A 27,941-nucleotide genomic window follows, 5' to 3' on the forward strand; every position below is an offset into this window, starting at 1 on the left:
CAGGGGGGAGAGATACTATTTCAGCAATCGAGTCACAGGTATCTAACATATTCATACCTAAGGCTTTTCCACAAAGTGGTGACGAAACGTATAACTTATACAAATCTTTCCATTTTCCAACTCGATCCAATCCATTCGTTCGTAGAGCTATTTACTCGATCGCAGACATTTCTGGAACACCTCTAACAGAGGGACAAATAGTCAATTTTGAAAGAACTTATTGTCAACCTCTTTCAGATATGAATCTATCTGATTCAGAAGGGAAGAACTTGTATCAGTATCTCAATTTCAATTCAAACATGGGTTTGATTCACACTCCATGTTCTGAGAAATCTTTACCATCCGAAAAGAGGAAAAAACGGAGTCTTTGTCTAAAGAAATGCGTTGAGAAAGGGCAGATGTATAGAACTTTTCAACGAGATAGTGCTTATTCAACTCTCTCAAAATGGAATTTATTCCAAACATATATGCCATGGTTCCTTACTTCGACAAGGTACAGATATCTAAAGTTTTTATTTTTAGATACTTTTTCAGACCTATTGCCGATACTAAGTAGCTGCCAAAAATTTGTATCCATTTTTCATGATATTATGCATGGATCAGATATATCATGGCGAATTCTTCAGAAAAAATTATGTCTTCCAAAATGGAATCTGATAAGTGAGATTTCGAGTAAGTGTTTCCATGATCTTCTTCTGTCCGAAGAAATTATTCATCGAAATAATGAGTCACCATTGATATCGACACATCTGACAAATGTTCGGGAGTTCCTCTATGCAATCCTTTTCCTTCTTCTTGTTGCTGTCAGAACATTCCCTGACACCCCTAACCTCGTATTAACTTTTCCGGCGCCGCCATTGCCGGAAAGCTGCTGGAAAACCGCGAACACGTAGGAAAAACGGGTTTTAACTCGTTTTTCGTCCCGTTCGATCCAGATCTGAGCAAGGGTGACCCCTAAGCTCATCATAGGTTCGGTTTATACCCGATTCCACCCAGATCTCGTGACTTAAACGGTTTAACGGTGTCGGCTCGTCGTTTCGTGACTATATCTAACGGGTTTAGCTCATACAATATTAAACTATCATTACCTCGGGTCGGTGCTCGGTTTCCTTCTTGGTTTCGGCTAGAGAGAAAAGAGAGAACTAGAGAGAAGCTTAAGTGTGTGTTTTGGGTGGTGTAAGGAATATGTGTGAAATGAAATTAAATGGTGATTAAGGGTTTATATATTTATGGATCATAGGCTTAAGCCCATGGTCCTTCCTTCTTTCTTTCCTAACCCAAGTTCATAACCCATATTCATTTACCCAACACTAGCCCAACTCGTATTCTATTTATCTAAACCGATAACGACCCACTATAAAATAACGAAATTTGTTTTATTATAATAACCAAAAGTAGGATGTTACATATATATATATATATATATATATATATATATATCTTTTTTTCATTTTTTGCTCCGGTACTGTAACGCACGTAATCAAAATTGACCGAATTCGTGTCGAGTTACCGCTTCAATGCCCGAGACTAACAATACTTGTATTTTACCACCGTCCGGGTTTTCTAGATTAAATAAACATCGTTTTCAATATTTTATTTATAGTATGTTAATTTGACGAATTAATTTTTTTGGGTTTTAACTTTTAACGCTCAAATTTTCCCAATGGTGTGTATACCGTAACAAACGTAACGGCTATCGACCAAATTCGCATCGACCCACCATAGCAATGCTCGAGTTTTACTGATGCCCGGATTTCAACACTTGTGTTTGCCAGTTACCGGCACATTGTGCCGGGTAAAAAAAACTAGTTATAAACAAATAAAAAGGCCGACTGACCAAGTTAAAGCACGTTGACCAATCACGTGATTGCGTCGTCAAACTCCTTAATTATTATATATAATAATAATAAGCATAAATAGTCATTTTATTAAAATGATCAAAAACAGAAAAATCAAATTGACTTGGCCAAAAGGACTCGGCTTGTTAAAAATATAAAACCTCTCTCGTGCCTTGGTTCAAGACAAAACAAGATTTGGTACTCAGTTAAACCGCATTCCATCTATTTGGCACAACAAATCCATTCTCTTGCGTCATATAGAATTTTGTTGTGCCATGTCAGTCTTTTGCGCTTGTGCAACAGGTGTGTCATATGGAAACAACTATTATTAACTAAAATCGAGAGAATGTCAAATAATATGTAAATGAGCAAAAGTTAAGGCTATTTTGTTACGTCCTCGGTCCGAATAGTATTCCTAAGATTTTTGGTTTATTTTTTGCGTGTGAGCTTAGAAAACACGTTTCTTCACCTCTAAACTCAATTCTTAACACGAGAGATAGAGTTGAGATGCATGCTCAACAGTGGAGAGTAAATTTGCTTAGAAGGTTCAGTTGGGATTGGTAATTTTGTTCAGGACTCATAGGTTCAATGTTACTTTTGATCATTACACAACCATTTTTGGTTTAATTTTGGTGCTATAAGCTGTTTTGGTTAATTATTTATTCACTATATGTAGAAGTTATTTTTCTTTCTGAGATTTACACTTTAGCCTAATTTTATTACTTTATTTCTTCAATAGTTTTGAGATTTTTACAGTTTTAAATGATGGTGAATTTACGAAACAAATACAATCTTCACTCATTGCAGGAAATTTTAAAGGTGTACAAGCTTCTGTCGCCTTCTACACTCACCATGAAAGATGCCACCAGGGTTTGCAATGCATTGGCCTTACTTCAGGTGTTATATTTTTACAAATTAACAATTAATATTTACAGTAATGAATTAACATCATGATTATTTTATGTATTTTGCTTATATGCAGTCTATGGCATCTCATCCTGACACAAAGATGAAAATTGTCAAAGGTAGTTTCAATAAGTTTAACTAGAGATTAATGACAAAATGTTGGTATTAATAGTAGACTCATATTCATACATTTTACAGCCAAACTACCTGTTTATGTCTACCCTTTCATGAACACTACTGAAAAAGGAATCAAGCAATTCGACTACTTACGCTTGACTAGCTTAGGTGTTATTGGTGCACTTGTGAAGGTACTAATCACTCTTGTTTCTTACATTTTAATCAAGTATGTTCCGGTATTTATCACATCTTGAGAACTTTCGTTTTGGTAACACAGGTGGAAGATAACGACACCCCCGAAATCATTCATTTTCTTCTGGAAACAGAAGTGCTCCCGCTGTGCCTTCGATGCATCGATGTAGGCAGTGAGCTCGCAAAAACGGTAAGAACTAATATAAAATGGTTGTGGTAATTAAGATTTGGGCTGTCACAAATTTACAACAAGCGTATGAAAAGCTTGCAGTTTTCCTAAAAACCATTTTTTTTCTTTAAATTATATATTAACTTGAACAATTAACCCTGAAGTGTATATCATGTTTTACTCAAGTAACAACACATATAAGGTTTTGCATATATATATCAATGTAGTTAATTCACTTGACAACATATCTAACAATTTTACGATCCTGCGGATTAATAATAACAAATTAAAATGAATCTATGCTCTTAATCCTTATAAAGTTATAATATTCTATCTTGTTTGTAGGTTTCTGCATTTCTTGTTAGTAAGATTCTGCTATACGAAGAGGGGCAACGATATTGCAGCACATTCCCAGAACGTTTTTTTGCGATAGCACAGGTTTTGGCGAACACTGTAGACCGCTTTCTTGGAAAACCACCGCCGCAATTGTTAAAACATATACTAAAATGCTTCATGCGCCTCACTGAAGTATCTAGGTTAGTCGGGTAAATTTTGATCTCTTGAAACTTTTGAGTTTATTATATATTTATCTCACTATTAATGTCATTATAGTGTTGTTCATCATCATATAACTTGCGGTAGCCAAATATACAGGGCTGGTGATGCTTTGATCAAATGCTACCCTGCCAGATTGAGAAATCCTGCTTACCTCAACTTTGCATGTGTAAGATATCTATTTGAACTTATATCTATAACACATGTATATATGTGGTGTTCTAATCATATGAATAGATGCATACATAGGACGGTTGTTTTGACCAAAAATATAATCCCACCCTGTTTCAAACAAGCCATTTAGACAGAGGTCGGACGGTCGTTTGAACAAAAGATAATAATAATCAAAGTTTGACAGTCCATGGTCAGGACGGCCGTTCGGCTATGGCTAAACCAATGCAGTAACCAATAATTTTCAAAGTTTGACCCTTTGATGGTAAGAACAGTCGTCTGGATATTGTTTAAAAAGTTGTTCTGGCCATTCATTTTCAAAGTTTGACTCTTTTAAGTTTCAAAAGACAAATTATTAGAGAAGTGGATAGAAAATATTTGATGTGGTGGTGAAATTAAATATGCGCTTTAGATGATATTAAACTCCTATCTTTCATTGAATTTCTTGATAGAGGAATGTCAATTTTAGATATATATATAGATTGGAATTGTCATCCAATTTCAACTTTATCCCATTCATAGTAACTAGGACTGTCAAACGGGTTGCGTTAGGTCAGTTCAGGTCATGGGTTATAAAGGGTTAGGGTCGAAACAAGTAAAAAAAAATATAAAGAGAGTTAAATATCTATCTAATATGTAACTTACACTAGCCTTTTGCTAATTACTAATGCATAGTACACATAAATTTTAGAACCAATATTTTTATATGCATATACAAATAATGATACATTTTTATTACTTTTGTAGGATGACGTGGCTATGCGAAGATTGGCGGATCAAGTGCTCCAGAGTGTGACTGACTATCGGATGATTGGTTGATCCAATATAAGCTGCTAAGAATATTTCCATAGTCATGAGATGATATATTGCTACAATATTAATATAGTTTTTGATTCGTGGAACTATTACTTGAATCAATGCGAGCAACTTTAGTTCTTGGTCTGGTAATGCATTATTATTGCAATGGATATTGAGGAATAGTTGAGTTTTTATCGATAGTTTGAACGAATAACTCATGTGTGAGCAGGTGTGAATGAAACATTTTTAGTAATTTAGTTTTGATTTCATATTGTGGGTTGTTATTATTTTATTTTAATCAAGTCTTGCGTGTGTTAGTTATGTTAACCGAAATTTGTGTTTTGGTTACTACTATTTTATTAAAAAGTCTAGTCAATATTTCGGTTAATTTAACTAAACTTAATGAGTTACTAGAATAATACGTAAATAGATGCTCACTATGTTGTTATGGAAAACTTTTGATATGTGATATTACATTCTCACTTGTGGGGTTTTATCAAAACGCCATTTTTTTCTCGATTTCGTCCCGTGTTAGGTGATACTAGAGCTTGTTAGTGTCCCGATGGCACGTTGTGTTGGAACTAGTTAGCCTTCCTATTCTTATGGTGGATTTTGTGGGGTTGATGGTTTGTGGCATGTCTTGGGTGACCTCAATGTTAACGCCGGCAAACTTGAGACAATTCTTGAATCATGATTGCAGGTGGGGCAAATATCCACAAAAATCATGAGGTGGTTACCATGGGGCCATTCGACATCCCATTGTGAGTAAAGGAGATGCTGGTAGTACTAGTCGTACTCGTAGCTATGAATATCTTGTCAACATTAAAAGCTTCCTACCTTGTTCTGACTTCTTACTTTATGAGAAGTACGTTCTTGTTGATGATAACCCTTGTGTTGAAACCAGCTATCTCACAACGATGACGATGTGTCACATTAAGATATATAGGTGTACATCAAGCTTAGAGAACATCAACCATAATGTTAGAGGTAACCAAAGACGTTAGCGTTAGCGTAGTGGATCGTCAAGAGAAAAAGGAAAAAGAAAGAAAAACTTATTGATGAATATATGAAACTAAGGTGGCAGTTGTAGTGGAGAAATTCATAGAAGTATAGAAGCAAAGCAACTCACCAACTCAAACTCCCCTACTCCAAGAACTCGAGGACGACTTCTTTACAATTGATTAAGAACGATGCAAGGCCGATTACTCGAATGAACGACGAGTTTCAGTTTTGCTCGATTAAAGCTTTTTAACAAGTCGAACTATAGAAATAAAAGAGAACATGAGAAAAACACTCCCAAGTCACAATGTTCAACTAGCTGCAAGTGTTTGTGACGTTAAGGAGTAGTCTATATGCAGTTCGAGCCCTCTTGAACAAGCCCGTCAAAAATAGCCATACCGAATAAACCGACGTACCTGTTTTTAATTCGCTTAGATCCGGTTTCAAGCTAGTTAGCTAGGGAATATTTTGGTTGGTTTACCCGAAGACTATCAGTTCAGACTTCAGAGTATAGGTGTAGAAAATCAAAATTGTGTATTAATACGGTTTTAATGGATACTTGTCTCAACCCGAAATCCAACATGACCCAACCCGACAACCAAATGACTAAAACTGATTAACGCGATTATAATTCATTATAATCGGTTCGGTTATAACTTATTAAGTATATTTTCAAACAAAAAAAACTAATTAACCGAAAACCCGGTTAAAATACCCAATCAACAAACTGATAGTACAGAACATGTAATCCTAATTGCTTTCATTCTAAAGTTCAACATTATATCAAAATGCATAAAAGCTACAGGAAACAATTGAAATAAAATATACAAAAACAAGATAAAATCCATCTTAAGATCTGGAACCATCGTCTAAAACGACATCGTTTAGAATAACCTGATCCTGGTAAAGTTGTTGGTCCGAATGGGGATTCAGATTATTATTATTATTATTATCGTCCGCGGTGTCTGAGTTGTATTGCTGGGCTTTCTCTAAATAAGGTTTGAATCCAAGCTGGAGACTGAGGTACCCGAATGCTAGTGCTCCGATCACCACCAGACCAGACCTCAGTCCGTTTTTCGCCGACTCTTTCATGTTTCGTCCGTAGCTGATGCGCTTTCTCGTTTACAGTACAGTACCGATTGCGGCTTCGTGAAAGCAGGTCTGGCTTGTGAAATTAAACATATATCCCTCAACTTTCTACACTTTACGGTAACAACCTTGGTGTGGGGTGGGGGGGGGGGGGGGGGTCTTTCCTTGTTTTTACCTTATTACCTTATTAATTTTTATAAGTTTCTTAAGTGTTTGTGTAACATGACTTTTTTCAGTTTTTAAAGAAGGAAGGAGTTTTTGATAAGTTAAGAGGAAGTGACTTATATAAGTCAAAAGAAGATGCAAATAAGGAATCCCAAACATGACAATAATTAGAAGTACATTATACTTTAACCATAGAGTTGTAGGTTTTCAAGATGAGGGTTCTTGCCAGCGCTATTGAAAAAGCTTGAAACTCATTGTCCGGAAATCGTTTTAAACAATCCACAATTCAGCCATACTTGTAAACATTGATTGTTCAATTGCTAAATGCTCAATTACTCGATTGTTCAATTAGATGAGATATGATTCGAAATCGAACCTGTTTTGGTAGAGATCTTTAGCCAGTGATGAAATTGAGAAGAAATTGGTAGAGATTGAGTCGGCGGTTGGTGGGTCCGGCACATGGTTCAGGTTGTGGGTGGCGGTTAAGAGGACGGATGGTGAAGCAATGACGTTTTGGAATAGGTTGGTGAATCTGCCGTTATGGCATTGGGAGAGGACTAGCGTCTTGAGTTGGGGCTGTGTTGGGTTTTCCAGCAGAGAGACGTGGCGGATTAGGTGGAGAGGTATCTCACCGGATGGATTGAAGTTTTATTCCTTTTTTTTTTAAAAAATTACAGGTTATAAAAAAGGGGAATAGTTTAAAACAAAATAAGAAATAAATAAAACAACGTAAATTACCAATTTATCCTGACTTAACGGACAAAAATAGACAGATTTAGAAAAATGTATTAAAATGGCATGTTTTAGAAACATGAGGTAGTCATTTGCAATAAAGTCAAAAACGATATTAAAATTGCAAAATTGAACGAACCACATGTATTAAAATGACACTTAACTCTATAATAATATATAACCCAAAAAATATATATAAATATTATAAACATAAAATGAAATCAACCCCGTGATATGGATGACAAAACCTGGTACATTAATATTATTAGCAGGGGAAAGTGAATACGGTGCTGTAAACCGTCTAACCTTACACGTAAAACCTATCAAAACTACGTAGTTTTGATAAAAAAAAACCCATAAAAACATAAATCAATTAAATAGAAAAACACGTACCTGCTCTTTGCTCTCTTATGCTTCATTGCAAACCACGAACGATTAACAATTAACAAGGACGAAGATTGATGCAGTAGACTACAAAGCAATTAATCGTGCTCTTATAATCGATCAAGTTCTGATATACTATGATTGTATCTCCTATTTCTCTCTATTTGCATAGAAATTAGATTAAACAGACGAATGCTCGTCTGATGCTTCCAAACAACCCTAGGTCGTTCCCTGTGAAGACAAAGATCGATGATCAACCAACCCTAGGTCTGATGCTTCCAACCCTATCAATTTTGAAGGCTATGCAGGTAATAATATTTTCTTCTGTGTGTATGATTCTTTCGTTTATGATAGGTTCTGGTATTACCTTTTGAAATTGATCATCCAATTACATTTTTAATTCAAATGAGGCTTAATTAATCCCCGAATAGGTATGATTTTACCACTGGTTGGGGATAATTTGACTTTAATGGTCAAACTTGAGAGTTTAAAAGAGAAATTTGACATGAATCTTGTCAGATTGTGAAGGTTTAAAAACTTAAAATTTGTTAATGTTTTAGTAGCATGTACATGAAATTTTTTTTTGCCTTTGTATATATGAGAGAATTCTGTATGCCATCAATTTTGACTTAACAAAGTCAATATCTGTTTCAATTTTTTTTTTAATTTGAAGAGAAACAATTAACTACTGATTGATTTTACAAGAGGTGGTAATTTTTGTGTGGGTTGAGTTCAAGTCAAAAACCAATATTCTATAAAGTGTTGTACTTTTAACATCAATTTGAAGACTGCGTATATGTCTAACTGGAAGATGATGTTTAGTTATATTGAATGTATAATGAAATCTTTGTATGGTCTACCATTGTGTTTGCAGGGCTGCATCTATTCCGAGGGGTAAAAGTGGTGCTTTTATTTGAATGGAGATAGGTTACGGTGAGTATTTTACTTTGTTTTTGTTTGAAAATGTTTTTGGGTTTGGCACTCTTTTTTGTCGAAGCTTAATTCTTTCACCAAACGTTTTGACCAGGGAGTGATTTACGGATTTGTTGGGTGGCGAAGTCTTCCAATGCGTCATAGAGTAGTGGGTTTGTTGGGTGGCGAGAACCATGAACAAGTATGAAGAAGCATTTGCAAAAACCGTCAAAGTAAAAAAACAGAGTTTTTTAAGTTCTTGGCTGTTCTTTGGCTTGTATTTGTTGTCCAACTTGACCTAAAATGTTGTAAAGGTCTTTTTTTTATAATGCTTGACTGGTTGTAAATGTCTTATATATTGATGTACTAAGTTCATATTAGTGTAATGCAATTCAGTTTTTGATGCAATAAGTTGAACCATTAGTTGTAGAGTGTTCACGGTCTGGTTTCATATTATTGTATTACTGTTCGGTTTATATAATTTCAATGGGTTATTCACTTATTCTCTTGTTTCATCCTTACAATTTTGTTCTTATTATTATGGTTGAATTATGATCTTCTAGGCCTATATAGAATGCTAATCCCAGCCCCTTTTCACCATAATTTTAGGCGAGTCATGACAATTATATACTAAATTCGAATATATTATTAATGATCAAAATTTAATACCTTGACACTCACTATTTTCTTTACACATGTAACTGCATATGTTCTTTTGAGTTTCTTGACAGCTTGTATTGCCCACTGTCCAATCTAGAAGCATCTCAGGTGACCCAAGTTATTTTCTTTTCAACTTGCATACATCAAACGATGAGAAACCATACCGGCCAATTTTAACAATGAATGAATAAGCGTAGCCCGTTTCGTTTACTTGTCTCGTTGTAAGTTGTAACAGACATGACCCACTTTTGATATAGCCCGTAGATGACCATCAAGTGAATGGTAATGTATGCCCGTTTCGTTTTATATTACTGTATTTTGACTTGTTTCAATTTAAACTGCTGCGTTTAGACCTGTTTAAGTTTATATTGCTATATTTTGGCCCGTTTATGTTATATTAATGTATTTTGACTCATTTCAATTTAAAGTGTTGCGTTTTAACCCGGTTAAGTTTATATTGGAATATTTTGGCCCGTTTCGTTTTATATTAACGTATTTTGACTCATTCCAGTTTATATTGTTACGTTTGGACCTGTTTAAGTTTATATTGCAATATTTTGGCCTGTTTCATTTTATATTAATGTATTTTGACTCGTTTCAATTTAAAGTGTTGCGTTTTGACCTGGTTAAGTTTACATTGGAATATTTTGGCCCGTTTCGTTTTATGTTAATGTATTTTGACTCATTCCAGTTTATATTGTTGCGTTTTGACATGTTTAAGTTTATATTGCTATATTTTGTTTTATGCATTTTATTTTCTACGAGTGCATTTTGACAGAAAAAACATTGCAACATTCTCTCTTTAAAAAGACTAAACAGAAACATATTGTCATTAAAAAAAACTATTGAAAAGATCTAAAAACTTCATTAATATTCAGGTCTCCAAGTCAATTCACATGTCATCTTTCTCTTTCTACCAACGACTCATCATCCTGGAAAAAAAACTAATGTAAGTACCATACTAACAACCGCTATGTATTAATAAATACAGATTTACCTTCTTTTTTTTCGGACATTCGGTGATGTAATGACCCGGTTGCTTGCAGTACGAACAAGTTTTCTTTTTTGGTGCTTCTAGGGAAGACTTGATTCTAGTTGCACTTTTGGGACGACCTTTATTATTTATTTTAGCTTGTGGATCACGAATAGAAATTTGAGGCATCAAGTTTGCTTGCGAACTTCCCGCATTAGAATTCTGTATAGTACATTTCAACTGTTTGGAATGTGTTTGAACACTTTGTTCTTCTAAAAAGTTTACCAAGATGGAATTTAGTTTCTTTATTTCACATGGGGAATCTCTTGCATGTTCAATTGCTTTTCTAAAGTTTGATTGAACACGCCATAAAGTTAACGCACTAACTTCATTTCCAGTATTTGTGTCTTCGATCGCAATCGTGTGATTATCAGATATACCTAACATCCAGTGTCCACCTAGGTAAAATATAATGATCAGGAATGGTTTCAACATTCCTCTTCTTCAACACATATAATATATGCTTGCATAATATCCCGCCTGTTTCAAACTTTGCACATGAACATGTTACATCTATCTTATCTGAGAGTCAAAAGGTAACAGTTCTCCAGTATATTTTATCAATATCAAGTTGTCCAACCTTATATTTGATTTCTTCTAAAGTTTTGCTTATCGTCTCATGGGTTAAATTAAGGGTAGCTTCGGTCCATTCTTTCTTGAATATATCACAGAGCTTTCTAGTGTAACGTTGACTTGCTTTTTTCTCTATCATACTTACAGAAGAAAGATTCGGCTTTGAGTCCATGGTCCTGAAGTCTTCATCGTTTTCGGAACCCCTTCGGCAAGCAACAGCTTTATCATACTGGATCACAAACTCATTCAACATGGTATTTGAATTCACAAATCCATCAAAAAAAGAATGAATGCTCTCGCTTCTTCCACTTGTTGTCATGCCAGCAAAAAAACAATCTTTCAAGAAGGCTTTAGACCAATACTTGCGTTGATTGTACATCTCTGTTATCCATCTTCCACTTTCAAATTGGTATTTACCACATAAAAATTCCCATTGATTTTCAAATTCTTCAACAGTATTACTCTTTATCCACCGCTTGTATGGCTCTTCAATGTCACAATAACGAACTATAAGTGCTCGAAGATGTTCAATCTGATGTTTCTTTATTTGCCATGAACAGAAACGATGTCGGCTTTTTGGAAAAACTCTTTTAATTTCATTTCCAATAGCTTTGTCTTGATCAGTAATTATTGCCAATGGATGCTTATTAAACATGCACTTTAAGAAATTTTCAAATAACCATTCAAAAGTCTCTTGTTTCTCATTCTCCAACAGCGCACCCGCAAAAAGCACGGGTTGGCGGTGATGATTCACCCCAACAAATGGAGCAAATGGCATCATAAACTTGTTGGTCATATATGTGACATCAAACACAACAACGTCCGCAAATTTTATATATAAGTCTCTTGATCTCCCATCTGCCCAAAAAATATTTCTAGGAGACCCATCGTCAAATAAATCGACAACAAAATATAGGTCACGGTCTTCTAGTAATTTATCTTGGAAATATTTAATAAGATCATAAAACTCCTTACCATTGTATTGTTTTCGTTGTTCACCTAAGATATTAGAACATTGTTTGACGTAACATCATTTTCACTTGGATTTTTCATAGTATTTACGACCTTCTTGATTTGACAAGGTCTCAACCCGGATTGACCAAGTTTCAACATCAGAGATTTGCAAACCAGTGAGCGGTGAAACTTCCCATGAGACCTGTGTTTCATTACCTATGTTGGACTAACGGTTAGTTCATGGTTGTGTGCATTGTTAAATGCATCAACGAACCATTTCCCATCTTTACCTTTTGAAATCCGAAGAAACGCTTCACATCCGGTCCTCAAATCTCTGCGACGTTTATTAGCTTCTCCCGCAGAACCATCACGCTTCAAATCTTTAAAACCCTCTTTGTTGCATACATATTTCCTTCGATAAGCCTCATTTGTTGTTTTATTTTTATGAGCCGCACATTTACGTATTCCAAAACCATGTAAATACGCATAACCATTATAGAATTCATATGTGTCATCAGGAGTATTGGAAACCTGCCCAATTACTTCATTTTTTACTTCTTTTTCAACCCCAGAATCCAAGTTTACAACTTCTGTCTCCTCTACTTCAGAATCGGAACCGTTATTTGTGACCAAATACCCGTTTGCATCAATATGTTCGATAAGATTTCTTTCAAAAGCTCCAGATTGAACTGTTACTAAATCCATTATGGTGTGAATTTCCTGTATCAACAAAAGAAAAATATTAGAACATGTAAACTGATAATCAACAAGTGAAAGAAAGAATCAGAGAATCATAACGTGGATTAGTACACAAACTTCTTAAGACTGATTGATTAACCACTTTGCTAATTTAATCAAGTAAATAGAGAGAAATAGGAGATACAATCATAGTATATCAGAACCTGATCGATCATAAGAGCACGATTAATTGCTTTGTAGTCTACTGCATCAATCTTCGTCCTTGTTAATTGTTAATCGTTCAAGGTTTGCAATGAAGCATAAGAGAGCAAAGAGCAGGTAGTGTTTTTCTATTTAATTGATTTATGTTTTTAGGGGTTTTTTTTATCAAAACTACGTAGTTTTGATAGGTTTTACGTGTAATGTTAGATGGTTTACAGCACCGTATTCACTTTCCCCTTATTAGCATGACGTATTGATAATAATATGACGTCAAATGTTTTGAACACTATACATTGCAAGTACTGTATTTTACATTGAGTATATAGGTTTTGAAAAATAAAAAAAATGCATATATATTGGATTGATTAAAAAATAGAAATAAAAGTGTTATTTGTTCAAGATTTATTGTTTTTTTTAATGTGTGCTAAAGTGAAGTACAACTTAAAATAAACTTGCTACTAGTACACTTCCTAGCAAAGATACTCTTGCTTTCTTCATGTGTTTTTATTGGAGGTTTTGGATAGCACCTCCAAGTGTTGTGCTTTTTATTAATATAACCAAAATGGGTTTCTTGAACATAACGTCGACTTGATGGATAAAAGAAATGTTTCTCATTCTCACGTTCATAATCTTGTACAAATGGTTGAAGACTTGTCACAAGATTGAAATTGGTGGCTAATTCATGGTGTGGATACATATAAAGAGCATAGGATCACTTTTGCTCTCCTTTGCCATTCGTTCATCCATAGTTTTTTTTAAACGTGTGTTACAAAGGTTATAGTACTGAGCCTCTTTTGTTTTTTCGTTTCCTTGTTATCTACATTGATCTGCTTATTTCTTTAGATGTTTGTTAAAGCTGATCCGTATGTGGTCATTGATTTGAAAACAGCCTAAAACAAATGATTTATCAACTGTTTAGTGTAAGAACACTTACCACATAGAAAGATTTAACCTCTTAATGGCCATTAAGATTTTACATCTTAATGATTTATAGTCTCTTAATGGTTAAAAGATAGCCTTACACCTGGATGCTTAAGAGATAACCAGACTTAATGCTACATTTTAACCATTAAAATGTTATAAACCATTAAGAGGCTACCAAACAATCCTTTAGGGTACGAAGACCTACATTATGTTCCCGAGTTCCACTTACATACATTATGTTCCCGAGTTCCACTTACAGGGAAAAAGGAAAGAAAATGAAGGGGAAAAATAGATGGTTCAAACCAACTACCAATAGATTACTTAAACTAACCATCGTAAAAATCTCACCTTCACCTAGGCTCCGACTAATTTCAAATTAATTGCTAGTCCATACTCCACTGATTAGTTACCAATCAATCGCTATTATGTCAAACTCAGTCAAATTGAAAATTTTATATATAAATTTTGGTATATATCTTTATATTTTAAAACTACACCTTACTGGCCCGACTAGCGCCTAACGAGTTCTACAACACTAGTGTTAAGTCTAAAGAATAAAAGTCCAATGTTGTAGTGTCTAATACTATGAACATTGTGTTGTGAAACAAGCCTAATAGCCAATGAATATGAGAAAGAGAGATAGGAGAAAGATGGAGATTTCATTAATCATGTGTATATTACAATGAGATGCAATAGATTATATATAGGAGAGGAATACTTGTAGAAGAAGCTAATCTATTTTAGGTGTTGATAACCATAATAATAATATATATTTATAACACTCCTCCTTGGTTATCAACTTAATACGCTTGGAGATGCTGCCTCGTTAAAAACCTTGCTAGGAAAACCTAGTGGGACAAAACCATAGCTAAGGGAAAAAGAGTGCAGCGCTTATTGTCTCCCCCTGATTTATATATCCGTTAAAATTGTAAATATCGATCTTATGTGAAAGTTGCCTAAAACTTTTGTAGTCAATGATTTGCATCTCTTTCCCTTGAAATTTGAATCCTCAAGTTGAATAATGTTGTATTATCTTCACGTGAAAACTTCTATTGCTTCATCTAGTAAACACTATGATCCTGTTGTGTTTATGTACATCGACAATACTAGCCAAACTTGTTTTGATGGGTTGTAAAATATAAACTCATATATTTCATACCTGTAATATATGTATTAACCCATTCTGATGTCTCCAAGCCGAACACATGCTGATAAATATAAATAAAAGATATAAAAATCATGTGTAGTTAGCATCGCATATTAATGCGCATATGCATTTAGTTATGATACTTTTGAACCAATAATGTTTCATATTATGATAGGAAACGATATAGAGTGCAATGTTGGATATCCTTTAACGTACTCAAAGAATGAATCTTGTCTTTGGTAAATTGTCTCAACATTTTTAGATGGACTTTGATAGATTGATACACATATAATTATACATATACTCAAACTGCAGGTCGAGCAATAATCACATCGTGTCAAGGTATTTCAAAAATTCTCATTCTAAAAGTTCTGCAGTTTCTCTCGATGATATGTACATCACTGTAAACTGTGATTATATGAACCTTTAAGAGTAGAATTTTGATAAAAATATGACTAATGACATCCAACTTATCTCCCTCCTTATCAAAATATTTATTGATTGTACAATGCTCAATCCGACTATATTAGTCCATACGCAATAAGCATAACTCTATGCATTTTCCAATCTATCATGAACTTCTTTCCAACTTGACAAATTATGCATGTGTGTTCACTTTTCTAGGATTTTTGCTGCATAAACTTGCTCATTAACACATCAATTTTGTATCACATATCAAAATCCATATTGTACCATTTCTTTGTTTATTAAGGTATTGTACTCATCATATAGATTCTCTTCTATGTGCATTGCTTATTGATGCACAAGAATTCCATCATTAAGATGTATTAGTTAACCTTTTAGGTATTCAACTACCTTATGAAACTCTTTAGGTTACATTTATGTTCAACATATTCAATAATCTTAACATATTCAAATATGAATCTGTATACAACATGAGTCATAGTGTTCTCGAGAATTTAATTTACATGATTTGATAATTCAAATCCTTCGAAGACTTTCTTGTAAACTTTCAGTATCAACTGAATCACAATACTTATTAGACGCATATCAATTCTCTCTTTTTATTACCAGACTTTAGATATCGAAAAGTCAATGCTTCCACCATTGGAGAATGCGTCTCCTCATAATTAATCATGGGTCTTTGTAAAATCCTTGTGCTACCAATTTTATCTTATATCACTTGTGCTACCAATTTTGCCTTATATCACTTTATTGAATTTTCATAACTCACATAAAAGACCCGTTTATATCTAACATATTTTACAACTTCAGTTGTATGGATTGCTGGTCTGACAAACTTTCCGTTATTTAGAGAATTCAACTCTGCCCTGTTTGCGTCTTTCCACTTTGGCCAATCATTTTTATAGGCAGATTTAGAATCTTGATTCTCATCATCATCATTTCAAGCGCTAATTATATATATATATATATATATATATATATAAAGTATAGCGACGTCGACTTTATTTCGATTCCATATATCTTTGTAGACATGATACAATATATATTATTGAGAGCTCTTTGTTTTCAGGTACCTAATGTTCTTCAAGAACCATCATGTCTAATCTCTTTCAAAAGACCTTTTACTACACCTCTACCTGACCATCTTCATTATTTGCTCCAATTTTCGAGGAAATTTTACCTTTGGAACCGATCAGTCTACCACGCTACACGCGCGCGTTAGACTTATTATCAATATGCGTTTGTCCTTTTGGGACATTTATTAATTGGTGCATTAGCAGTTCGTATGAGTGTCTTAGCTAGACACTCTCTTTTGATCAGTGAATCGTCTGGTAATTGATTCGTTAACCTTCATACATGAATTATCCTTTGAACTTCTAGTTCATATAAGTTTGAGGATCAGCGATAATTCATTCCAATTAAATTCGTTTTCTAACTGCTTTATATCTCTCCCCTAATGTTGGGAATGTTGATTCACTAAAGTGAAAACTAATGAGCCATAAACAAATATCTCATTAATAGCTCTAATTATATAATCATAGATAATATTTAATACCAGCATACATTCTCAACTTCCTTTGTGGCCTCATCTTTGTGTCTTGTGGTGGATTAATTTTAATATATAATATTATATGAGAAATACTTGGCTACTGACTAAAAACCAATTAAAATGGGGAGGAAGTATCATAACTTGTTGGCTTGATGTGAATTAGTTTTTTAAACATGTAAAATCATATGTACTCAAATACAAACATGAACCTTTGCTCTCGTGATAATTGCCTTTGTAACCAATTATAGACGTTGAGTAATCGTCTTTAACAATTTGTTAGAAGTTCAACACTTATTCCAATGATCAATATTAACTTGGGAATAAAATTCATTATTATAACATAATGTAAATATACCAATATGGAATAATATGCTTGCTATCTTATTAGCTAAGCCATAAATCATGCAAACATCAAGTTGCCTTGATAACCATTTAGACGATGCATCGATTTTCAAAACACTAAATGGTATCAAGTTAGGATATATGTATCCTTTTCTCAATTCCATAACATCTAGGGATTTACACCCCTCCTTCATTTGGTAACTAAATGATTTCCCTTGAGAGCACTATTACATGTATAATTATTATGATGAATCTTTTGGTTCCTCAATAAATTTCCCATCATTGACTCGGTGTGGTCTAACCGGTCACGCCATAAGATAATCATGATCCATTAACTTCAGGTTAATGATCGTATATGTATCATGCTTCTTTAGTACAAGATTGTAAATATGAGTGAACGTTGTATGATCGTTTCAAACGATCATGTGATTTCACTTTTGTATTTACAGATTTTGTTCTCATATATGATCAATCTCTTTGCCACATGTGGTGGTCGATCTCTTTATTAGCATGGGCATCATTATATATTGATGATCGATCTCGTTATTAAAATAATCACCATTACAATTTTCTCAATTATGTCCATGATTGCAATGATCAATACGTTATCAAACTCACTTCAGGAATGGTATAAAACCAAGACATTTCCATGGTTTATTCATAACTTTCTCCAGCACGGATACTAAATCACTTCAAACGTTTCATACGTTTTAATGATATGCTACTTCGGGAACATATTTGAGGTTTGACAAATGAAAAATGGTCTTATCCATGTTTTTCCTCATAATTAATCTTCTCTTTATATACTAACAAGTATTGAGAAAGTAATTACATGAATGAGTCATGTAAGATTTATCATACTAATATTTTATAATCTTTAATAATAAGATCTAGGGAGAATGACATTTTAGGTGTCATATCTAAGTATATTTTTATTTTTCCATGAGATTAATAATAAACCATAGCTTGATGTACTTGTTCTATTCAATACTATCTAATAGATTACACACAATACTAAATAGTAAACATGTCATTATAAAACAAATTATAATAACTTTAAGTTATCAACTATATTAATTACCTTTAACAAGGTAATATTCATTGACATATGCAAGTGGTACAAATAGTTATATGCTTATGAATTCTTTTTGTTAAAACTAATGTATTAAGCCACCCAAAAATAAAACACAAACACTAACCAAATTATATATCTATCTTTTGAGAACGAAAACCAATATTCTATAAGTAGTGTCGTTTGACATCATATTCACTCATCAATTTATTTAACTAACATAACCATAGTTTGTTTAAGCTAAAGAAACGACTAGTCATATTATTATCTAGCTACATCATATAATAACCGATATCAAACATGGCAATTTAGAGAACCAATAAATTGTAGCAAAATAATAGTTGTAATATAAATCATTTAATATTACAAAACTATGTATACTCGGTATCATACAATCAATCAATCTAGTTTTTCTCAATACTAACTGAATTTATTTCATCTCTACTATATATAATACACCAAACAAGGGCAAATTAAGACACTAAGATTTTAAGTAATTTACAACTTGTAATGCATATGTTACATCCCATAAAGCTTTTAAGATAAGGGCAAATTTGTCTATTACAAAATATGCTTAAAAATAATTACAATATTTCCCCATTTACTTAACTCAAGTTTTGCACATTTATAAAATAGTTTAAACTTTGGCCCATCATCTTTACTCATATACTCTTTTTACTTTCATTTTTAAACCAACTTTCCACCAACGATTTTTAAACAGCCATAACTTTTTCGTACGTTAATATTTAAAAAAAAAAACTACACCATAAAAATTAGCATTCTATTGTCTTTAATTTGAGTATGGTATTGTTATATTTTATTTTAATATAAAATTTTAACATGTAACCTATAGGTGTTTTCTTAATTCGCTTTTGACGGTTTTTAAGTTAAACCGTGAGCCAAACCGCCAATACCATTTTTTTTCGTTAAAGACTGAAACACACCGTTGAAATTTGATCTGAAACGTTACTAATGATTCGGTTTCACGGATGAAGCTTTAATTATAAATTTACCGTCCGGTCAGATTTTATATGGCCGGTTTTGGTATAAACTGCTGACTAAGTGTTTGCTAAGGTTTAAAAGTTTAGAAACCCCATTACCAAAAGTTAAAGAAAAACCAGCCATGAAACCAAACCGATGATTGGTAATTTTAACGGTTTCAAAGTTTCAAACTAACCATGAACATCTATAACTGTTACGTGATTATTAGGATTTAGTGTTACCCACTGCATCGCGCGGGCACCCATCTAGTATATCAATATGCATACGAAAATAACTATCTAGTAGATGTATGATTTACTTTGTTTTAATAAATCATAAGGAATCAATCATAACTAATAACCACCCATGTATCCGTTTACATAAATCTTAATAAGTTTGTGGAAGACCAAGATTATGATAATATAACTTATATAGAGAATATCTACAATTACTTTAAATCACAGAGTTATATTGTAATATATTTTAAAACTTATATTACATATTAAATAAAAATAATATATATACCTTATTTGAATAAAATAAATATAACTATGCACTACTATACAAAAAGGAAAACTCACATTTAAAGTATAACGATTATTTGAACAATAATATCGATGCATAGTTCATATATAATTCGCTTATAGAAAACACTAAACAATATATGAATATATAAAGGCAATAAATTTCGTCTACATATAGAATATGTTTTATTTAATTTCCAAATCATGTACATTGGAAACGAATTCGGTGCATTGATCCTTCACTTTAACATACATGGATGGCTTAATAATTTGTGAGATTCTTTATTTTATACAACAGTACTAGTTTATATAAATAATAGTTAAACTTGGTTATGATAAGTAAATACATGGTATTTATTAGTTTAAAATTTAATCGAGATGAAACTATTTATTCACAGTTAACAACTTTCATAAATCTCTTAGAACAAATAATCATAATCAGCATATATGTTATGCAACTTGCATTTTGCTTTTCATCTTATACGAGATATCATTAAATAATTTAAATTGTTGTCGTTTTCTCCAAAAACAAGACTATGGTTCATGTAAACATATTATTTGAATGCAGGCATTATAAACAAATATTGATAGAATCAAAAGGTTACCAGTTTTGCGGTTGCAATCTGATTGATTCATACCCACGGCTTATTAAAATCTGATCCACTCCGTCTCCAATAGCAACTCGTGCTAATAACGTGTTATGAAACAAGCCTAATAACCAATGAATATGAGAAAGAGAGATAGAAGAAAGATGGAGATTTCATTAATCATGTGTATATTACAATGAGATGCAATAAATTATATATAGGAGAGGAATACTTGTAGAAGAAGCTAATCTATTTCAGATGTTCATAACTATAATAATAATATATATTTATAACACATTGACAAATTTCTCAACAACATTTATACCAAGGGTTGTTTACCCAAACGTCTTGCTTTCTGGTTATAATACCTTACTCCCTTGACCCATTATAAAAATATAATAAAATAAAACCCAAATAAAACTAGATATCGCATGCCTAAGGGGTAGACATGGATTAAACTTTTAAAGGTTCAAGCATCAAATATACAACCAGTACATAAAAAAGGGAAGTTTGACCAAAGTACATACAAATGATGCTCAATTCAGGCCAGTTAAAAACCCAGATGGCCTTTTTATAATTATCCCTAGAGAATTTAAGAAAATAGAACACACAAAACACACTACAAGTTCAGCCCATTGTCTTCCAACCATGGTATAACTTATGGAACTTCATACATCACCAAATGCTTCTCTGCACAAACCATCAATATCAAAATAAATAAATATATAACTGTCCACAAACAAAATCACTACTTACTAATTATTGTCCATTTCAGACTTTCAGTTACACTTAACTATTAGTGTAAACAAGCTGAGCCGCTTGTCAGCTACTCGAGACCGAATCGCTAAAAACTCAAATCAGCTCGAGCTTATATTAGGGCCAATTTAATAATCGAGCTCGAGCGGGAGCTGCACGATTCACATAGTCACAAGCCTAAATGAGCTTAATAAAGCCTATTATTAATATAACTTCTGTGTAATATGTTAAACATATCTTTACATAATAACTATTATTATCTATATAATTATGATATAAATAAATAATATGAATTATGTCACCATAAATATAAAATAATAATTACAAATGTAAATAATTAACAAACAATCAAGCCAAGCCTGAGCTTGAAAACTTTATTTACAGGCCAAGCTCAAGCTTTAAATTAAAGCTCTAAACGAGCCAAACTCAGATTTGTTTTAACTTTAGAGAGCTTGAGCTTGAGCTTTAAAAGTACAGCTCTAAACGAGCCGTGCTTGGGTTTGTAACTTAAAGAGACCTTGAACTCGGCTCATTTAGAGTTGAGCTTGAGCTTTAGATATAGAGCTCTATACGAGCCGAGTTCAAACTCTCTTAAGTAAAACGAGTCGAGCTCGAGCTCCTTTAGACACCCACTGACTTGCCAGATTTAATGGAAAGGGTCAAACGGAAAATCAAAAACTACAACTATGACCTATCCATTTTCTAAAGTAGATAATTATTTTGGTTTGTGTTAAGAATTTTAGGTTATGTTCCAGGTTCAACACACATACACGACCTTTTTAGTAACCCTAAGGCGATACTAAAAAAACAAAATAATCGATAACCGCACTCTAACCAAAGAAATCTCATTAACTACAGACTTAAACATGCATTTGAAACAAACAAACAAACTAACCTCGGTTACGCATCACCCTGTGGTTCTTCTTGCTGCTGTTGTGGCCAAAGAGGCTGAGCCATATACGGGCCACACTGCTGCCCATAGAGATGGGCCTGAGGATCAACAGGCTTACCCATATACATCCCCGGCCCACCAACTTGCGGAGGAGGAACCCCCGGAGGCATATAATAATAAGGAAGCCCCTCAGTGGGCCCACCAACAGGCCCAGTTCTCGGCATTGTAGATGCCAGCACCTCATCTTTCAAATCCTCCCTCGGCACAATATCAACCAAAAAGTCGAAGATATCAGTCCTCGTTATCGCAGCTGCAATATCATTCTTCTGCAGCGTCCTCCTCTTATTCTCCTCAGTATGGTTCCATGACCTTAGAGTTAACTCAAGAATAAACATTTCACACGCGCGTGCAAATATCACCGGCGCTTCTGCTGATATCATCCTCACATCCTCGTCCGCCTTCATGATTTTCTTGATTCTTGCCAATGGTAAACTGTGGTTTTTGAAATCAGTTGTTTGTTCGATTTCTTGGTACTGATTGGCCCAAAAGCTTTGAAGTTGTTGATGCAGTTGTTGCTGTTGTTGTTGCTGAATGTGTTGGTAAGCAAGTTGTTGGTGTGCAAGTTGGGTTGGAGGTGATGGATGGCCCATGGACTGGGTGGTTTGAGCCCCTGGTGGGCCGGTACCCATCATTTGGTTTGGTTGTGGGTATGCATATGGCATCTGGGCTGAGCCACCAACTGACCCCATACTCGGTGCCTGCCCGTGATCTTGTTGGTCCATGTCTAGACTCTTCCTGACAATATATTCTCACTGGTTACCATATAACAAAAGCACCAAATGTAACTACATAAGAATATTATAAGAAAACGCCACCAAACTAGTCAAGTTTGACAAGATTTTTTCAAAAATAGATAGCTACAATTTTAAACTAATCCCCATTTTAAACCAATCAAAAAGAGCCACGTCAGTAAAAGTATACTAAGGCCGACGCTTTTTGGCAGAGAAACCCATGAAAAGTACAACCGGTCCAACCTTTGGATCACTCATAGAGTGACAGTGTGATATGTGTCCACTCTAGGCTAACTTACCTACCAATCCACCTCAATAGCCTACGCCGCCACGTAGATCAGTAGACAAATTAGCGTACCAGATAACACGCAAGCTTAGCCTTAAAGCATATCTAGTTTGTTAAATACGGATGTGTAAACAAGTCAAGCCACTTAAGAGCTACTCGAGATCGAACCGATAAAAAGTTCAAAACGATCCAAGCCTTAACTATTTCGAGCAGAGCTTGAGCCTTAAATATAGCTCGTTTAGTTATCGAGCTAGAGACTTGTGTATTTTTAAGTTTCAACTAGGTTAAGGCTTTCTCAAAATATATAAATATAATTAAAAATGTATATAATCTTTTTAATAAATAATAAAAACGAGCCATGACTTAGCTAAGCTCAAGCTTGAAAACCTGAATCACAAGCCGAGCTCGAGCTTCTAAAAAAAACTCAAAACGACAAGCTCTTCTATGTCAAAATGGGCCGAGCTAAAACCGACTATTGGCTCATTTAAGGTACTGCACACAAGCTCAACCCAAGCTTAGGCTCTTTTGAGGTTTCCTCAAAAAAATATAAAAGAAAAAAAAATTGAAAAATGAATACAAAATAATTAAAAAATAAAAAAAAGCCTTGCCCGCGCTCAAGCTTAAAAATGACTCACAAGCCGAGTTCAAGCTCCTGTTAATCAAAACGACCTGGCTTGGCTAATTTAACCCCTATTTAAACATAACCCTAGTCAATAATAATCAATCTTCTAAATAACTGGTTTAGAAGGTTGTAACTTGTATACATCAAACATACTAAAAACGTAAGCAAAAACTATTCTAAAACACTAAAAAATCCTTCGAAAAACTAACAAAAACCTTCCATTTTTTGCTTTCAGATTTACAAAATCTAAAATCCAAACAAGCCAAGCTCGCACCGATTTTTGGTTCATTTAAGGCACTGCACACGAGCTCAGCCCGGGCATAGGCTTGTTTAAGATTTTCTCGAAGCTATAAAACAATTTAATAAAATGTATATAAATTAATAAAAAAAATATCTCAAAAGACAAGATCGAGCTTTAGAAAAAGAGCTCGAAATGAGCCAAGTTTGAGCTCTTGTAAGTCAAAACGAACTCATTACAGTCAATAATAATCAAACATACTAAAAATGAAAAAAAAACAAATCAAAAACCCTAAAACAAAGAAAATAAAATAAAAAATAAACCTTCAAAAACCAACAAAAAGCTTCCATTTTTGGTTTCAATATTAAAAAATCTGGAACCAGCAACAAAACAGTAACAATTTAATAATAATAATAATAATAATAAAGTAACATGAACTTATTAAATACAAGTATACAACAGCTTGTTATGTACCTGGTAAAAGTGCTTACAAGCTTCAAACTACTTGGATCGAACGAATAAGAGTAATCTGAAAAGTATACAAAATTAATGAAATTTAGAATAAAGAAATTGAAGATAGATTAAATTGAATGATTGATTAACTGATTGCAGGAGCATATAACACAATAGAACCTTTGGTGAATTGATTGATGAGAGATTTGGGGGAGACAAAGACCTCTGCTTGTTAGGGTTTCTTTCCAAGTGAGGAGGAAAGGAAGAAAGTATGCTTGTTTGTTTATAATACCAATTTATATTTATTTATGCCAGATAGGGTACATTTTTATTTTTATATTAATTAATAATAAATTTATTATATTTGTGAATTTATTTCCACTTTATTTATATCGGGAACCCAAATGACTTATTTGTCCAAACACATTTCTTAAGGCTATAAATAGTAAAGGATGATTTCTATTTTAGGTGTAATGATGTTATATAGAGGTGTTATAAAAAAATTAAATTTGGAATCGGACCTGGTAAAGAAACTTGGAACCGGGTTTTTAATACCGTAACCCGTACCCGATCTTATCCTAGGGTACGGATAGGGTATGCATTTTAATACCAAAACTCGTACTCGAATCGGACCCGATTTGTACCCAGTAATACCCGAACCCGAACCGGTTCCATACCCAAAACCGAGTTTTTCAAATACCCGATCTATACCTGAAAATAACTGGAAAATACCCGAAAAATACACTTAAAAAGTGCAACCCCTAAAAAATTCCAATCTATACCCGAAAAAGACTCCGAAAAAACCAGAAAAACCCAAAAATATAGTTTTTTCAATACCCGGAAATAGGGTATTCAAATACCCGGTTAAAAATACGCGGTTCTATACATGACTCGAACCCGATACATAAGGTTTGGTTTTTAGAGGCAATACTCGGACCCGAACCCGACCCGGGTATTGCTAATACCCGATTTTCCAATATCCGATCATATCCGAACCTGATTCCATACCAGAACCCAGATTTTTCTAATACCCGATTTGTACACCTCTAGCGTTGTAGCCTCTTGTTGCTACGTCATCTTTTTTTTATTGTTTTATTTTTATAAATAAATTAAACAAATAAAAACCCATTAAATTAAATAATTAAAAACAAATACATTAAAATTAAAAAAGAAATACAAAAAAAAACATAAAACTAATATCCATAATATTCATGCATTTTTTGAACTCGTTGATGTTGCAATAATGCGGCCTCTTCGTCTCACCCGACTGAGGGATTCGTAGTCTTTACTCATTTGCCGCAATTCCAACACAGCGGCAAGCTTTACGTGGTGTTTGTTGGTTTCTTTCATGGTAGCAGTACGTTTCACGGTATGGGTTTCGAAACGACCGAACACCTCGTTTAGATGTTCGACTTCTTCGCTGGCCTCCACATTGAATCGTGACGACGACGAACCCTTCACTTTTTTCGTATTCTTTTTTCTTCTTCTCCCGCGGGATCGAGCCAACTTATGTGCGTCGTCGTCGTATAAATTAATTGCGTCATGTTCGTCAACGAGGTTAAATTTACGAGTATCAGAGGGTGTTGTTGGTGTGCTCGGATTTGTCGAAGATGACGTCCACGACTTTTTTGAAGCATGAAATGATGCGCGGCTCGTCGAGCAACCGGAACTGTGGATGCCCCATTCCATTTCGGGCAAACCTTGAGTTTTTCCCAACAACTTAAATGCTTAAACGCTTTCCCGATCCGCCTTTCGGTTTGCCCTTGAGTTCGAAAGTCTTTTAACGCTCGAGATTGGATGTCGGCATCGTTTTGCCCGCTACGCCAACCGCGATAGCTCAAGCGGTTGTATATCCCAGCAAATTTTTGGCATTCATAATTAACGACGTTCCAATGGACTTGAACCGTTTCTTTACCCCGGTATTCTTCTGGTTTACCCTTAGCAGGAGACAAGCTTCAAATACTTTCCTCCAAAATATTCCGACGGCTTGAAAGTTACATACAAATTAAAATTGTTATTCACAATTAATATAAAGTTTTAATAAACACTAAATAAAGTTATATAAATACATAGTATTGAAAAACTTACCAACATCGGGATCACTCCGAAATGGTGATCCAAGCTTTTTGTGAGGGCTATTTCCTCATCCTCCATCCATTCCTTGTATGGATCACGCGCCGCCATCGACTCCCCAACTGTTTTTTTTTTGTGTTTACAGGCCGTCTTTTGGCTTGAGCCGGAGGCCCGTGTCGTTTGAGTCTCCGACACCGTCACCGGCTTCGGCTCCGTTGGCTAGACCCGAACGCCCTCATGAGGTATTGGGGCTTGAGGAAGTCGGCATACATGTTTAAGTTCGGGTCGGGAAAAGGATACGGATATCGTAGGTTCGATTGGTTTCCGGTGTTCGGGAACCATTGAATGTTTTACGCTCGGTTGTCTTGGTTGGTTTTGCGAACCATGGTATTGACCGAAAGGAAGAAATGGTTGGTTCGGGTTGTTTCTAGGATCCATTTTTTTTTTGAAGAAATTGGTGTATGGTATGTATGAAATGGAAATGAAGTTGGAAGAGAAGAGGTATATGTATATATATATATACTGTTTTATTTAATTTTGTTTTTGTTATTTTTTAGTGACAGTTCCCAACGGCTAAAACATCTGAATAATAATAAAAGTAGGCGACGAAAACTAATCGCCCCCACCTTATCGCCCCATTTGTCGACCGGGGGATATAAAAATCGCCCTCGTTACCCATATATTCTCGCCCATTACCGATGGGCTAACTACATCTTAATTCTAATGGTCGAATCGACCGTTTAAAATATGTCATCTGACGATGAAACCAACAAAATCTTGACATTTGTCCACAAAACAACAATATCTTCCGTCCTACTAATCTTGTTGTTTTAAGGACACGTGTCAATATTTTCTATATGAGGTTGTAACTAAAATACCCCTACATTAGGAAAAGGGGAATTCATAAAATGTTCTTTTAAAAGAGAGAACCCAGAATGTCTCCTTTTTCTAAGATTACAAAAATATTCTCTACAAAACTCGTCGGTTCCGACAAGTTTTGAACCAAATCTATCGTCTCGGCGTGTTTGTGTGTCCAATGCTTAGATGACACGTGACACAAAACACGTCATCAATACCAATACCCATTTAATTATATCGCCTCTGACCAATTTCATACTTAATTCCATCGAC

General features: G+C 34.1%; 3 pseudogenes across 2 annotated transcripts; 1 reads left to right on the forward strand and 2 right to left on the reverse strand.

The window, feature by feature from the left end:
- Positions 1-445: 445 nt before the first annotated feature.
- LOC143550905 (cell differentiation protein rcd1-like) lies at positions 446-5,750 on the forward strand (annotated as a pseudogene).
- Positions 5,751-10,648: 4,898 nt separating this feature from the next.
- LOC143550906 (protein FAR1-RELATED SEQUENCE 5-like) lies at positions 10,649-12,952 on the reverse strand (annotated as a pseudogene).
- Positions 12,953-21,116: 8,164 nt separating this feature from the next.
- Positions 21,117-25,002, reverse strand: LOC143550902 (nuclear transcription factor Y subunit C-3 pseudogene; annotated as a pseudogene). Of its 2 annotated transcripts, none has more exons than XR_013138413.1 (4): positions 24,918-25,002; positions 24,759-24,813; positions 22,351-23,142; positions 21,117-21,387 (listed from the first exon to the last, which is right to left on the reverse strand). The product of XR_013138413.1 is annotated as a nuclear transcription factor Y subunit C-3 pseudogene, transcript variant X1 (transcript). The 2 variants fall into 2 exon arrangements; XR_013138414.1 differs by having other exon boundaries at positions 22,351-23,159.
- Between the last annotated feature and the right edge of the window lie 2,939 nt (positions 25,003-27,941).

Source organism: Bidens hawaiensis, unplaced genomic scaffold (assembly GCF_021521415.1).
Source record: "Bidens hawaiensis isolate Kalapana, Puna unplaced genomic scaffold, B.hawaiensis_p1.1 tig00016200_1, whole genome shotgun sequence".
Taxonomy (NCBI): domain Eukaryota; kingdom Viridiplantae; phylum Streptophyta; class Magnoliopsida; order Asterales; family Asteraceae; genus Bidens; species Bidens hawaiensis.